The sequence below is a fragment of the Zingiber officinale genome, chromosome 6B (genome assembly GCF_018446385.1).
Source record: "Zingiber officinale cultivar Zhangliang chromosome 6B, Zo_v1.1, whole genome shotgun sequence".
Taxonomy (NCBI): Eukaryota; Viridiplantae; Streptophyta; class Magnoliopsida; order Zingiberales; family Zingiberaceae; genus Zingiber; species Zingiber officinale.
Genome location: NC_055996.1, coordinates 9096108 through 9109432, shown reverse-complemented (window position 1 = coordinate 9109432; position 13325 = coordinate 9096108).

Sequence of the window (13325 nt, the reverse complement as noted above, 5' to 3'; positions counted from 1 at the left end):
GAACTTAAATTTCAATATTAATATTTTTATACTATTCGATTTGAAATAGTTAGAGTACACCTCTAATTATCCTTCACATACTTAATATAGTTAAACCTTCTATTTTAAAATTTTTAATTTCCTCTTTGAGTTAAAAGTCAAAAGGTTGCTCTAATTATCCTTCACATATTAAGTATTTCATAATATTATTTTAATATATAATAATTATTTTTAAGTTAAACTATTTATATTACTAGTGTAATCGTGCACACGTGTTGCATATGTAATATTTGGGTAAACTAGTAATATTTGGGTAAATCAAGAATTAATTATTTGGGTAAGATTCGTTAGTGACGCTAGAGAATTCCATCAACAAACTATTGTAACGGGCTTTCCTATGTAAAAAATTATTTTAATTTAATATTATACTTGTCTTAGTAAAAAAACTAAGAAAAAATATATTTTTTAACATCGTCGGCCTAAAATATTTATAGAAACTTCTTTGATCATAGTATTGTCAATTATAAGATATGAGACTAAAGAAAACTATATTTTTTTATATAAAACAAAGAAAATTAATGATGAGAAAAATTCATAATAATACGTTGTAGCTGAGTCTTGAATTCTAGATCATTGATTGTTTCGCTTGTGGAATTACTAATAAACCTTGGAATTATTTTTAATGTAAATAGAAAAAAGGACATTAACGTAAATACATTTTAGGCTTCACCAAAATTAGTTAATAAAGGGGGAGATTTTTAATAAAATAGTAAGATAATAAGTTGACTAAAATACGCTTTTTTTGTTAATAAAATTTGCATAAACAACAAATACTCATCAAAATGTTTGCATATTGCTCCTATATTTCATTTTTAAATTTGGTCCCTAAAATTTGAAACTAAGCTTGTGTGTTCAAATTTGAACATTAATGGCATTTTCAATTACATCTTTTCGAAAAATTATACTATGTTTAACACTTTCCATTACTTTATATAATTAATTGACATTTTCATAGTTGAAATTATCGTAATTATAAGTTAATCAGATTACTAAAATTTAACATTTCACATATATGTCATCAATCATCAGATATGAAAATTTAAATCATTTGTTTTTCTAAAATATTATTTTTGGCCTAAGAGGAATATAGAAACAAGTACTCCCTTCCATCCGCGCAAGGAAGAAAATAAATTTTTATTTTATGATGATTTAAATGAATACGTGTACCTTCTATTTGAAATAACTAATTATTTTACAAAAGAAGATCTTACCGAATTAGAAAGTTTTGAGATTTTACACCACAAGTTAGATTAAGATTGAATGTTATATTTTGATGAAGACCATAATATTATAGCCAAAAAGAAAGATTACTTTTCCAATGTGGATTTAATGAATCTTGCAGAATCTAGTGCTACCAATACACCACAACCTTTACAAGTAAGATATCTTGAAAGTTCTATGAGGACTATGAATTATGGAGAGGGGCATTCTCTAAGAATATAAATTTACCTTTATGCAAACAATAATCCCTTGTTAAGAACTATAGGAAAAATAAAACCGCCAGAAATTACATACTTTGGTAAAAATTCAGTTCTACTTAATATAGGAGAATGCGATGACCCTCATATGTATGACACTTAGAACAGTGGTTAGTCTCTGTTAAAAGAGACTACTAAGCTAAACATGAACTAGACATAGAATCTGGTGATGCTATGATAAGAGTTGGTGAAAATTATTTATGCGATGTAGCCAGAGCAACATGGGAATCATATAAAACTACTCATTCAGAAGAAGTAACTAGGATTGCTTCTCAGGGAAACAACATACTTAATTTCTGTTATACTATTCACATACTTTTTACAACAAGAGATGCCAACACAGATTTAGATATTAGACAAAAAGAAGCTATGAGAAATTTAGAACAATTATAACTTTTTAATTGAAATTGGATTAAACTTTTTTGCAATGACTTCCTTGCCTTAACAGTCATATCAGGAAATTACTTTAATCCAGAATTAGGAGAAAGACTATTTAACAAACTTCTTGGAGAATTGGGAAAAGATATACATAAGGCATGGATAGACATAAAAGTAGCACCCTAGTATGACAATATTAGAATACGCATACAACACATTATCTCTGTATTAAAAGAAAAATATACTTATATCCATATTCAAAAACAACTTAAAAAATAACAATATGGATTCTATAGTCAAATCTACACCCCTCAATAGTACGACTCAATGGTACCTAAACAAAAACAAAAACCTTATAGAAATACTAAAACAACTACACAACTTGTTAAAACAAAAAATGTCAGACAAAAAAAAAAACATATTACGTTCGAAAAAGTAGAGAAAAGAAATCTTATTTAAATAAAGAAAAACATGTTAGAAAATTCAAACCAAAGAAAACATATGCTAACACTATTACTTGTTTTGCCTGCAATGGACCGAGCCATTTATCTTCAGCCAGCCCAAACAAAAAAACCTATATACAGGAGAAGCCAAATTAGTCACCTGTACAAATTTAAATGTAGTAGAAATTCAATCAGATGTCTTAGACACATCCTCTATTTACTCTATTATCTCAGTTGATTGTTAGAGTGTATACTAAAAGCCTAGCTTTTGTAAACATTTATTTTTTAAATAAAAGAATCACATTGGTCAAATGTCTATATTTATTTGTTAAATATAGTTGTTCAATTAATTTATAAAATAGATAACATGGTGTATGGTGCACACACAGAAGATCATGTTATCAGCTCTTTATAAATTATAAACAGTTGCTTACGACTAAGATGGAAAGGAACAAACTATTTGTAAAGTCGTAGTGTAATTAAGTATTAGTTTATCTTGACTAATAAATTACACTAGTACACTCTAAGTGTATTGAGTAGGACCATTTTAGGTAAGTTTTTTTTATACTGACTTAATAAAAAAACTAGACCTGAGTTATTATGGAAGTGTGTACTCTTAATCCTAATATAATAACAAGCATATATATTTAGTATCTATTTCTTTAACTTATCAAAGGGTGAGATTTAGTTTGATAAATCAATAGACCCGATAAGTTGGGAAATGATATTACTTATAGTGTGTGTTGTTGATTATAGAAGGAAACTGTGTCATAGTTATCTAGGTTGAGAATGTCCCCAAGAGGAGCTCATAAGGATTGTCATGTTAAACCATGCAGGTGGACTTAGTCCGACATGACAATGAGGTTGAGTGGTACTACTCTTGGACTTAGATATTAATTAAGTGAGTTGTCAGTAACTTACTTAATTAGTGGGCATTCGTTATCTTAAATACAGGGAGACTAACACACTCATGATAAGAAGGAGCCATAATAATGTAATTTGTAATTGGTGCGGTAGTGCAACAATAACTCTCTAGTGGAATGAGTTATTGTTGATGAATTTGAGTTGTGTGTTCGGGGCGAACACGGGATACTCAAGTTCATCGGAAGGTCAAAACCAATTTCTCCTCTAGGTCCCTGTCGTAATCTCATTAAAGTCTCAAGTTTATCCAAATAAAAGCCCTTCTTGATGTCCAAGAAAGGAGGCCGGCACATTGCTTGGTGACCAAGCAATGGCCGACCACCATCTCCTTAAGAGGGTCGGCCCTCTTGCTTGGTGACCAAGCAAGTAGGGGTCGACCATAATAAATTCAAATAGGAGGGGAGGGGTGTTTTAAATTTTTAAAATCTTCTCTTTGTAGAAAACTATAAGTTTTAAAAGAGAGATTTTAATTTTAAAAAACTTTCCTTATTTAAATTATGCCACATGGTTTAATAGAGAGTTTTAAAAGTTTTAAAACTTTCTTTTTTTAACCATCCTCATGGTTTAAGAAAAAAAGAAGAGAAGTTTTAAAATTAAAATTTTCTATTCATGTTAAAAAAGAAAATTTTTGAAGAGAAGTTTTAAATTTTAAAACATGGTTTTAATTTTTTAAAACTTTCCTTTTTAACATCCACTTTAGGAAAGAGAGCTTGTAAAATTTTATAAGAGGATTTCTTCTTGTAAAATTTTATAAAAAAATTATTATTCCTTCCTATAAGTGGTCGGTCACCCTTGTTTGGTGCCCAAGCAAGGGGTCGGCCAAATCATCATCCAATCAATCCATGATTTGGTGATTGATTCAATCAAGAGGAAAGAAAAGGAAAAAATAAAAAGGGAAAAGGAAAAACAAGAGGAAGATTTTAATTTTTGTAAAAATTCTTCCCTTATTTGCCTTGGGCAAGTAATATAAAAGAAGGGATGAGGAGACCTTATGAGATAACAACTCTTATTCTCTTGGTGGAGACTCTCTTGGTGGCCGACCCTCTCTCCCTCTCTTCTCCCTTTGCTCTCTTTTCTTTTGTGGTGGTGGTGGCCGAAAGTTTGAGAAGGAGAAGAAGTCTTTGGGTAGTGTTCATCTTGGAGGATCGTCGCCCACACGACGTCCAAGGCGAGGCGAGGAATACCGCAGAAGATCTTGTTGGTGCAGCGGAGGCCAGCAAGAGGGGGGTGAATTGCCTGCAAATAAAAATTATCCTCCTCAAAGCTTTTCAACTCAAAAATAAAGCAACACTTAATAAAAGAAAGAAAAGTGAAGACAGAATTTTTAACCTGGTTACAACCAAGAGAGTTGTTAATCCAGGGCGATGGAAAGCGCAGTAAGAAACTCCTTCTTTGAAGGTGGAGAAGCCTTGTACACTTTGAGAGCACAGAAGTTGCTTAAACAATAATTACAGAGTTGAATTTCGTATAAAATCGTTGTACTGTAAAGCTGCTCGAGACCCTCTTTATATAAGGGTTCTAGAGCTTATCGGATGACCTGATCTTCGAGATCAGGTTTTGACTCGAGAGGGATCGGTCGACCGATCCGATCCCCAGGTTCGGTCGACCGATCCCCAGGTTCGGTCGACCGAACCTGCTGTACCTGCCCAGTCTTCTGTCCAAGTGCAGTCTCTGTGGATCGAGCTTAGGTTTGGTCGACCGATCCTTTTGTTCGGTCGACCGATCGGCCAACGGTCTCCAGCTGAGTTGGCCCGATCAAACTGCTCGACTTGGTCTCTGGATAAACTTGGGTTCGGTCGACCGATCAGCTTAACCAACGGTCAGCTTCTGACGTGGCATTCGACGTGTCTGCTGCGGTTGGCTTCGGCTAATGAAGGGTTCGGTCGACTGATCAATAGGTTCGGTCGACCGAACCGTTGACAAGTCAACTCCAGTTGACTTGCTCCGGTTCGGCTCCTTGGGTGATTGCGGCCATCCGGAATGGGGCTCACCCGAACCTAGTTCCCGGCCTTCTCCTCGAGCAGGCTTCCGTCCGGCTTCTCGTCCCTCGAACGCCACGCACGTTCTTCTCGCTCCACCGGAGTACTCTTCCGCAGCTCTCTCGTCCTTCGGACACACCGAGCCCGTCGGCTCCTTTCCCGTGTCGTCCTTCTCGCTAGCTGCGTCTTCCGCTCGACTTCCTGCGCTCCTAAGTTCCTGCACACTTAGACACAGAGTTCAGACAAAATGCAGGATCTAACTAACTTGGTTGATCACATCAAAACTACCACGGGGTCCAACAATCTCCCCCTTTTTGATGTGCATCAACCCAAGTTCAAGTTAGGGTAAAACAGACACAAAAAGTAATTTTAAAGAAAAATTACTAAACTAGCATATTAAGCATAAGTTTTGCAATAAATAAAATTGCAACACTATTTAGAAAAAGTTTAAAATTTTAAACTTTTATTTTCCTAACTCTCCCTAAACTTGTATTTTTCTCTCCCCCTTTGATCACAGCAAAAACGGGGAAGCAAGTTCTTAAGATAGAAAAAAATTTCTAATATGATTTCTTAGAATTTTTAAAAGAAATTTCTAAAAAATTTATTTTCTAAGTTAAAAAAAATTCAAAAAATCCAAAACTTAGAAAAGTCACAAAAAATGTTTGTACACTTTCAAAGCATTTTAATTCTACTTTTAATGCTTTTTCAGAAAATTAATTAAACATTTTGTTTCAATATTTCAGCTTCCAGGTCGTGGCGAGACACTAGACCTTCTTGGTTATTGGAACAACAACCACTTCCTTAGACAAAGCCTTCATAAGGAAGATGTTTAATTTTCTCTCTATAAAACTTTTAATTTTAAGAGATTAGTTTAGTACATATTTTGAAACCCAATAAAGGTTCCTTCCTACAGGATTAATCAAAAACTTAGGGGGTATATAATTCTTAGGAATTTTTCTAAGTTGACCCTGATGCTTCCTTATATACCAATTTAATTTTCCATAAATTTTAAGTTTTGATTTTGGAAAAACATTTATCTTTAAGCATGCATCAGATTTCAATTTTTCAATTTCCAATTTTAAATTTTCATTTTCTGATTTCAAATTTTCATTTTCTTTTTCTAATTTATCTAATTCTTTAGAAAGAGCTTTAATAAATTTAAAAGATTGAGTCGGGGTTAGATTGCGTACCTTACTTACCTGGTCTGGTGACGCTCCCCCTTCACTGCTGCTTTCTTCTTCTGATGTTCCTCCCCCTTCATCAATGCTCATTTCTGAGCTAGATGTTTCTTCTAGCTGATGGTTGGCCATCAGTGCTAGTCCCGAGAATTCTTCGACTTCTGACTCGGAAAGATGAAGAGTCGTCCCATGTCGCCTTCAGATTTTTGTGCTTGGGTCGAGCTGGCTTCTGGCTTCTTGCTTCTTTCCTTCTTTTTCTGTTTGCTCTTCAATTTTGGGTAATCATCCTTGATGTGCCCTTCTTCGTTGCAATTGTAGCACCGGACTGTCCTTCCTTTTTGATGACGCTTACTTGACTGCGATCTAAACTTGTTAGATTTAAAATTTATTAAAACGCCTTACCATTAACGCAGCTTCATTTTCGTCGATTGACGCTTCGGAGTCGGGATCGTCCTTTTCAGCTCGTAGGGCAATGTTGAGGTTCGACTTCTCTACTGATTTTTCTGCAAGTCGAGATTCGTGAAGTTCGAAAGTTGAAAACAAGTTTTCTAAACTACTTACCTCAAAGTCCTTAGAGATGTAGTAAACATCTACTAAGGACGCCCATTCTGAAGTCCTCGGGAAGGCATTGAGCGTGTATCGGATGGAATCCCGGTTGGTTACTTCTTCTCCAAGGTTTGTTAGTTGCGTTATCAACTCCTTGATTCTTGCTTGGAGTTGCGCTACCTTTTCGCCTTGGTTCATCCGGAGGTTTGTCAACTGGGTCCGGAGGATGTCGCGCCTTGCTAGCTTCGCTTCGGAAGTACCTTCGTGAAGCTCCAGGAATTTTTCCCAGAGATCTTTCGCTGAATTGTAGCTTTCGATCCGGCTTACCTCCTGAGGTGGCAGAACGCTGAGGAGGTGGAATTCAGCTTTTCCATTGGCGACGAAATCAGCTTGCTCCTTCTTGCTCCACGTGTTTTCTTCTTTGTCTTTAGGAGCTGCAAAACCATATTTCATAGTAATTAAAATATCAAAATCTGTTTTAAAGAATACCTCCATTTTTCGCTTCCATGTAGCGAAATCTCCGTCGAACTTCGAGGGATGAATGTTCGTGCCGACCATTGTTCTGATCTTTGTGCTTCAGACGGTGGTTAGTCCTTCTGAGGCTGTCAGGCTCTGATACCAATTGTTGGTGCAGCGGAGACCGGCAAGAGAGTGGTGAATTGCCTGTAAATAAAAGTTACACTCCTCAAAGCTTTTCAACTCAAAAATAAAGCAACACTTAATAAAAGAAAGAGAAGTGAAGACCGAATTTTTAACCTGGTTACAACTAAGAGGGTTTTTAATCCAGGGCGATGGAAAGCGCAGTAAGAAACTCCTTCTTTGAAGGCGGAGAAGCCTTGTACACTTTGAGAGCACAGAAGTTGCTTAAACAATAATTACAGAGTTGAATTTCGTATAAAATCGTTGTACTGTAAAGCTGCTTGAGACCCTCTTTATATAGGGGTTCTAGAGCTTATCGGATGACCTGATCTTCGGGATCAGGTTTTGACTCGAGAGGGATCGGTCGACCGATCCCCAGGTTCGGTCGACCGAACCTGCTGTACCTGCCCAGTCTTTTGTCCAGGTGCAGTCTCTGTGGATCGAGCTTAGGTTCGGTCGACCGATCGGCCAACGGTCTCCAGCTGAGTTGACCCGATCAAACTGCTCGACTTGGTCTCTGGATAAACTTGGGTTCGGTCGACCGATCAGTAGGTTCGGTCGACCGATCAATAGGTTCGGTCGACCGATCAGTAGGTTCGGTCGACCGATCAGCTTCACCAACGGTCAGCTTCTTACGTGGCATTCGACGTGTCTGCTGCAGTTGGCTTCGGTTAATGAAGGGTTCGGTTGACCGATCAATAGGTTCGGGTGACCGAACCGTTGACAAGTCAACTCCAGTTGACTTGCTCCGGTTCGGCTCCTTGGGTGATTGCGACCATCCGAAATAGGGCTCACCCGAACCCAGTTCCCGGCCTTCTCCTCGAGCAGGCTTCCGTCCGGCTTCTCGTCCCTCGAACGCCGTGCACGTTCTTCTCGCTCCACCGGAGTACTCTTCCGCAGCTCTCTCGTCCTTCGGACGCACCGAGCCCGTCGGCTCCCTTCCCGTGCCGTCCTTCTCGCTAGTTGCGTCTTCCGCTCGACTTCCTGCGCTCCTAAGTTCCTGCACACTCAGACACAAGGTTCAGACAAAACGCAGTACCTAATTGTTGGTCTGCTGGCCGCGAAACCGCTGCCAAGGAAACCCCGAGTCACCCAAAGCCGTAGACCGCAAAGATTCGTAAACAAAACTTTTCGAAAAACCTTTTCTTGTACGAGTTTGTAAAACCTTTAGATCTACACTAGATAAGGGTTATACCTTCGAAGCGTGCCTTTCGCTTATCCCGCTCGTCCAAGGAGTTGCCGGATCTCTAGACCGTCAAGCGCCGGTCCTCTAGAAGTATCCACACGGACACGTAGGTGGAGAAAACCTCACACAAAGGTGTGCTAGCACCTTGGTGAGATTCGGCCAAGCAAGGAGGAGAGGGAGAGGGAGAGCTTGAGAGGAAGAAGGAAGAAGATGCACCACACTTGAATGAAAATGAATTCACCTCCATTCACAAAGTGGCCGGCCACTTTCTTCACAAGAGTAACTCCCCATTAAATGTAATTAATGTGGAGTTAATAAGAAAATGACTTTGTAACTTCCATGAGGTGGCACACCATGATGATGTGGAACATCATCATTGGTCCACCTAATGCCAACTCACCAATGAGGTGGCAAAAGGTCAAGTCAAAATTGACCTTTGGTCTTCCTTCTCTAGTCAAGTCCAACTTGACCCAATCTCTACCATGGTTGATCTAATCCAACCATTTGATTCGAGGCAACTTAATATAATGAATCTAATTCATTAAATTAAATTGATTTAATAAGTCATAATCTAAATTAGACTCATTAAATACATGAATCAACTTGAGTCGAACTCAAGTTAGCCCAATTAGGATTACTCTTAATCCAATTTGATTCATCAAATGAATCTAATCCTCTTGGTTCATCATATGAACCTAATCTCCATCTAATTGTCCTAAGTGTGTGACCCTATAGGTTCTTGTAACGTTGGCAATGTCCTAAACCCATTTAGGAGCATAAGTAATGAGCGGTATCTAGCAACACATCATTACTACCCAAGTTACAAGAATGTCGAGATCCGACATCACCTTGTGACTACTAATTGTGACTCCTCACAATATGTGACATTGTCCTTCTATCCTAGACATCTAGATTGATCAATGTGAGGCATAGACCGTGTCATCCTCTAATCAATCTAAATCTTGAACTCCAAGTAGACTCACTCGATCAAATGAGCTCAACATCTAATGTTGACTCATTTGGGCATGGCCATGCACTTAGTGGTCTCACTCTATCAAGAATAGCGATGTCGCTCCCGTCATATGGGAGGGATAGATCCCATCTACATCACTCACATCCCTCTGCATAATTCGTTACATACCCAGTAATCGCATTTATAGTCCACCCAGTTACGGGTGACGTTTGACGAAACTAAAGTACATAACTCCTTATGTAGGGATCCATGGTGACTTCAGGTCTAAAGACTAATAGTCATACTAATAGCCACATGAGAAAGTATATGACACTCATATAACGATCCATGATACTTTCTCATGGCGGGTCATTCAGTATACATTCTCCAATGTATACCCATGTGTCAGCTTGATATCTCTATATCCATGACTTGTGAGATCAAGTCATCGAACTGACCTACATGCTAGTCTTATTGCATTAACATTGTCCTTGAATGTTAATACTCGACTAGGAATGATTTAGAGTAGTGTTCCCTATATCATCTCACTATCGATTCAACTAATCGATTGATATAGGTATGAACCTTCTACTCAAGGACGCTATTATACTTAGTCTATTTGGCACTAATACAAATAAGTATAATAACCAAACAAATGCCTTTATTAATATACAAGAATATGATATACATGAGTCCATACAATCATCAAATGATTGGCTCTAGGGCTCTAACTAACAATCTCCCACTAGCACTAGTGCCAATCAGTATAGGCTCTAAGGCCTAATGACCTAGTGTGACCATCATGCTTCCTCTGTGCCAAAGCCTTGGTCAAGGGATCTGCGATGTTAGCCTCTGTAGGTACTCTGCAAATCTTCACATCTCCTCTATCGATAATCTCTCGAATGAGATGGAAGCGCCGTAGTATGTGCTTGGTGTGAGCGAGGTTCCTTCGTCATGCTATAGCTCCATTGTTGTCACAATAGAGCTCAACTGGTCGCGATGTTAGGAACCACCCCAAGTTCATGATGAACTCATGGATCCAAGCGCCTCCTTCACGCCTCCGATGCGAATATACTCGGCTTCGTTGTAGAATCACCATCGATCCCGCTCAACTCTTCTAGCCGACATCACCACCATTAATGCAAAATACGAATCCTCATCGCGATCGGTAATCATCCCGATCGGTCTGAAGTTGGCATCACCGTAACCCTTTACGCTTAGCTCATCATTGCCTCCATATATCAAGAAATATTCTTTAGTCCTTCGTAAGTACTTAAGAATATTCTTGACCGCTATCCAGTGACTTTCACCGACTGGTATCTGCTCGTCATGCTCAAAGCATACGAGACATCGGTCGAGTACACAGCATGGCGTACATGATCGATCCTATGGCTGAGGCATAAGGGATCTGATGCATGCGGTCTCTCTCCTCTCTAGAAGAGGGACCTTGAGTCTTCGAAGACTCACACCATGTGACATCGTAGAAATCCCTTCTTGGAGTTCTGCATGGTAAACCAAGGAGTACCTTGTCAATATATGTACTCGACTTAGGCCAAGCAATCTCTTAGATCTATCTATATAGATCTGTATCCCTAGAATGCGGATGCCTCACCTAAGTCCTTCATTGAGAAGCAACTCCCTAGCCAGGTCTTGACTGAAGCATAGGGATGTCCTTCCCAATGAGTAGTACGTCGTCCACATATAATATGAGGAAGACAACTATGTCCCCTACAACCTTCTTGTAGACACAAGGCTCATCTTCGTTCTTGATGAAACCAAACTGTTTGATCGCATCATCAAATCGAAGATTCCAGCTCCGAGAAGCTTGCTTTAGTCCATAAATGGACCTATGCAGCTTGCATACTGCTAGTATCCGTGGATCTACAAAACCCTCGGGTTATGTCATGTACACATCCTCGAGTAGGTTTCATTCAACGCGGTTTTGACATCCATCCGCCATATCTCATAGTCATGATAGGTCGCAATAGCAAGCATGATCCGAATGGACTTAAACATCGCCATTGGAGAAAAGGTTCATCATAGTCAATACCATGAATCGCTTGAAACATTTAGCTACCAAGCGACCCTTATAGATAAGTCCATCCATGGCCTTTCTCTTAAAGACCCACTTGCACCCAATGGGGTTTACCCTTCGTGGATCAACCAAAGTCCATACTTGGTTGGTGTACATGGATTCTATCTCGGATCTCATGGCTTCTAGCCATTTCTAAGAATCTCATCACAGCTTCTTGATAGGTGGTAGGCTCATCCTCTATGAGCACAATGTCATCATGGTCAGACAAGAGAAATGAGTATCTCTCAGGCTGACGACGTACCCTATCAGACCTGCGAAGAGGTATGTCTACATGAACCGGTTGTTGTTCCTCAACTCCTTGTGGAACAACATCATCCACAACACTTTGTGGTTCCAGTTCAATTTCCATCATGGCATTAGTGCTACTGTTCGCATCTTCTTCAAGATCGAACGCGCTCCCACTAGTCTTTCTAGAAACAAAGTCCCTTTCTAGAAAGACCCCAGTCTTTGCCACAACTACCTTGTGCTGACTGGGAATGTAGAAGTAATATCCCTTAGTTTCCTTGGGATATCCGATGAAATAGCACTTGTCGGATTTGGGTCCTAATTTGTCTGAGACTTGACGTCGTACGTAAGCCTCACAGCCCCAAATCCTCATGAAAGACACCTGGGCATCTCTCCCAGTCCATATCCTATATGGTGTCTTTATCACGGCCTTTGATGGAACTCGGTTGAGTATGAAAGCTGCCGTGTCTAGAGCATATCCCCATAGATATGTTGGAAGATCTGTGTGACTCATCATAGATCGTACCATATCTAATAAGGTACGATTCCTCCTTTCGGACACACCATTCCATTGTGGTGTTCCAGGAGGAGTGAGTTGAGATAAAATCCCACACTCAGCTAAGTAGTCACGAAACTCATGGCTTAAGTATTCACCACCTCGATCTGATCGAAGTACCTTAAAACTCTTGCCAAGCTGGTTTTGTACTTCATTCTTGAATTCTTTGAACTTTTCAAAGGATTCAGACTTATGTGTCATCAAGTACACATAACCGTATCTACTGAAATCATCAGTAAATGTGATGAAGTACCTATAACCGCCTCTAGCAGCAACATTGAAAGGGCCACATACATCACTATGTATGAGTCCTAACAAATCAGTTGCTCTCTCGCTATGCCCACTAAAGGGCGTCTTGGTCATCTTGCCTCGTAGGCATGACTCGCATATCTCATATGATTCAAAATCAAATGAGTCCAGCAAACCATCCTTATGGAGCTGGGATAAGCGCTTGTCATTTATATGACCTAAGCGACAGTGCCAGAGGTATGTTTGGTTCATGTCATTTGACTTGAACCTCTTGGTACTAATGTTATAGATAGGGCTCTCAAGGTCTAGAATATAGAGTCCGTTTATTAGTGGTGCACTACAATAGAACATATCTTTCAAATAACACTACAAGAAAAAAGCTAATAGACAACGCTTTTAAAGCGTTGTCTTTCTGCCTGAAAAAGCGTTGTTAAAGGCACTGTTGTTAAAAGTCTGCTCAA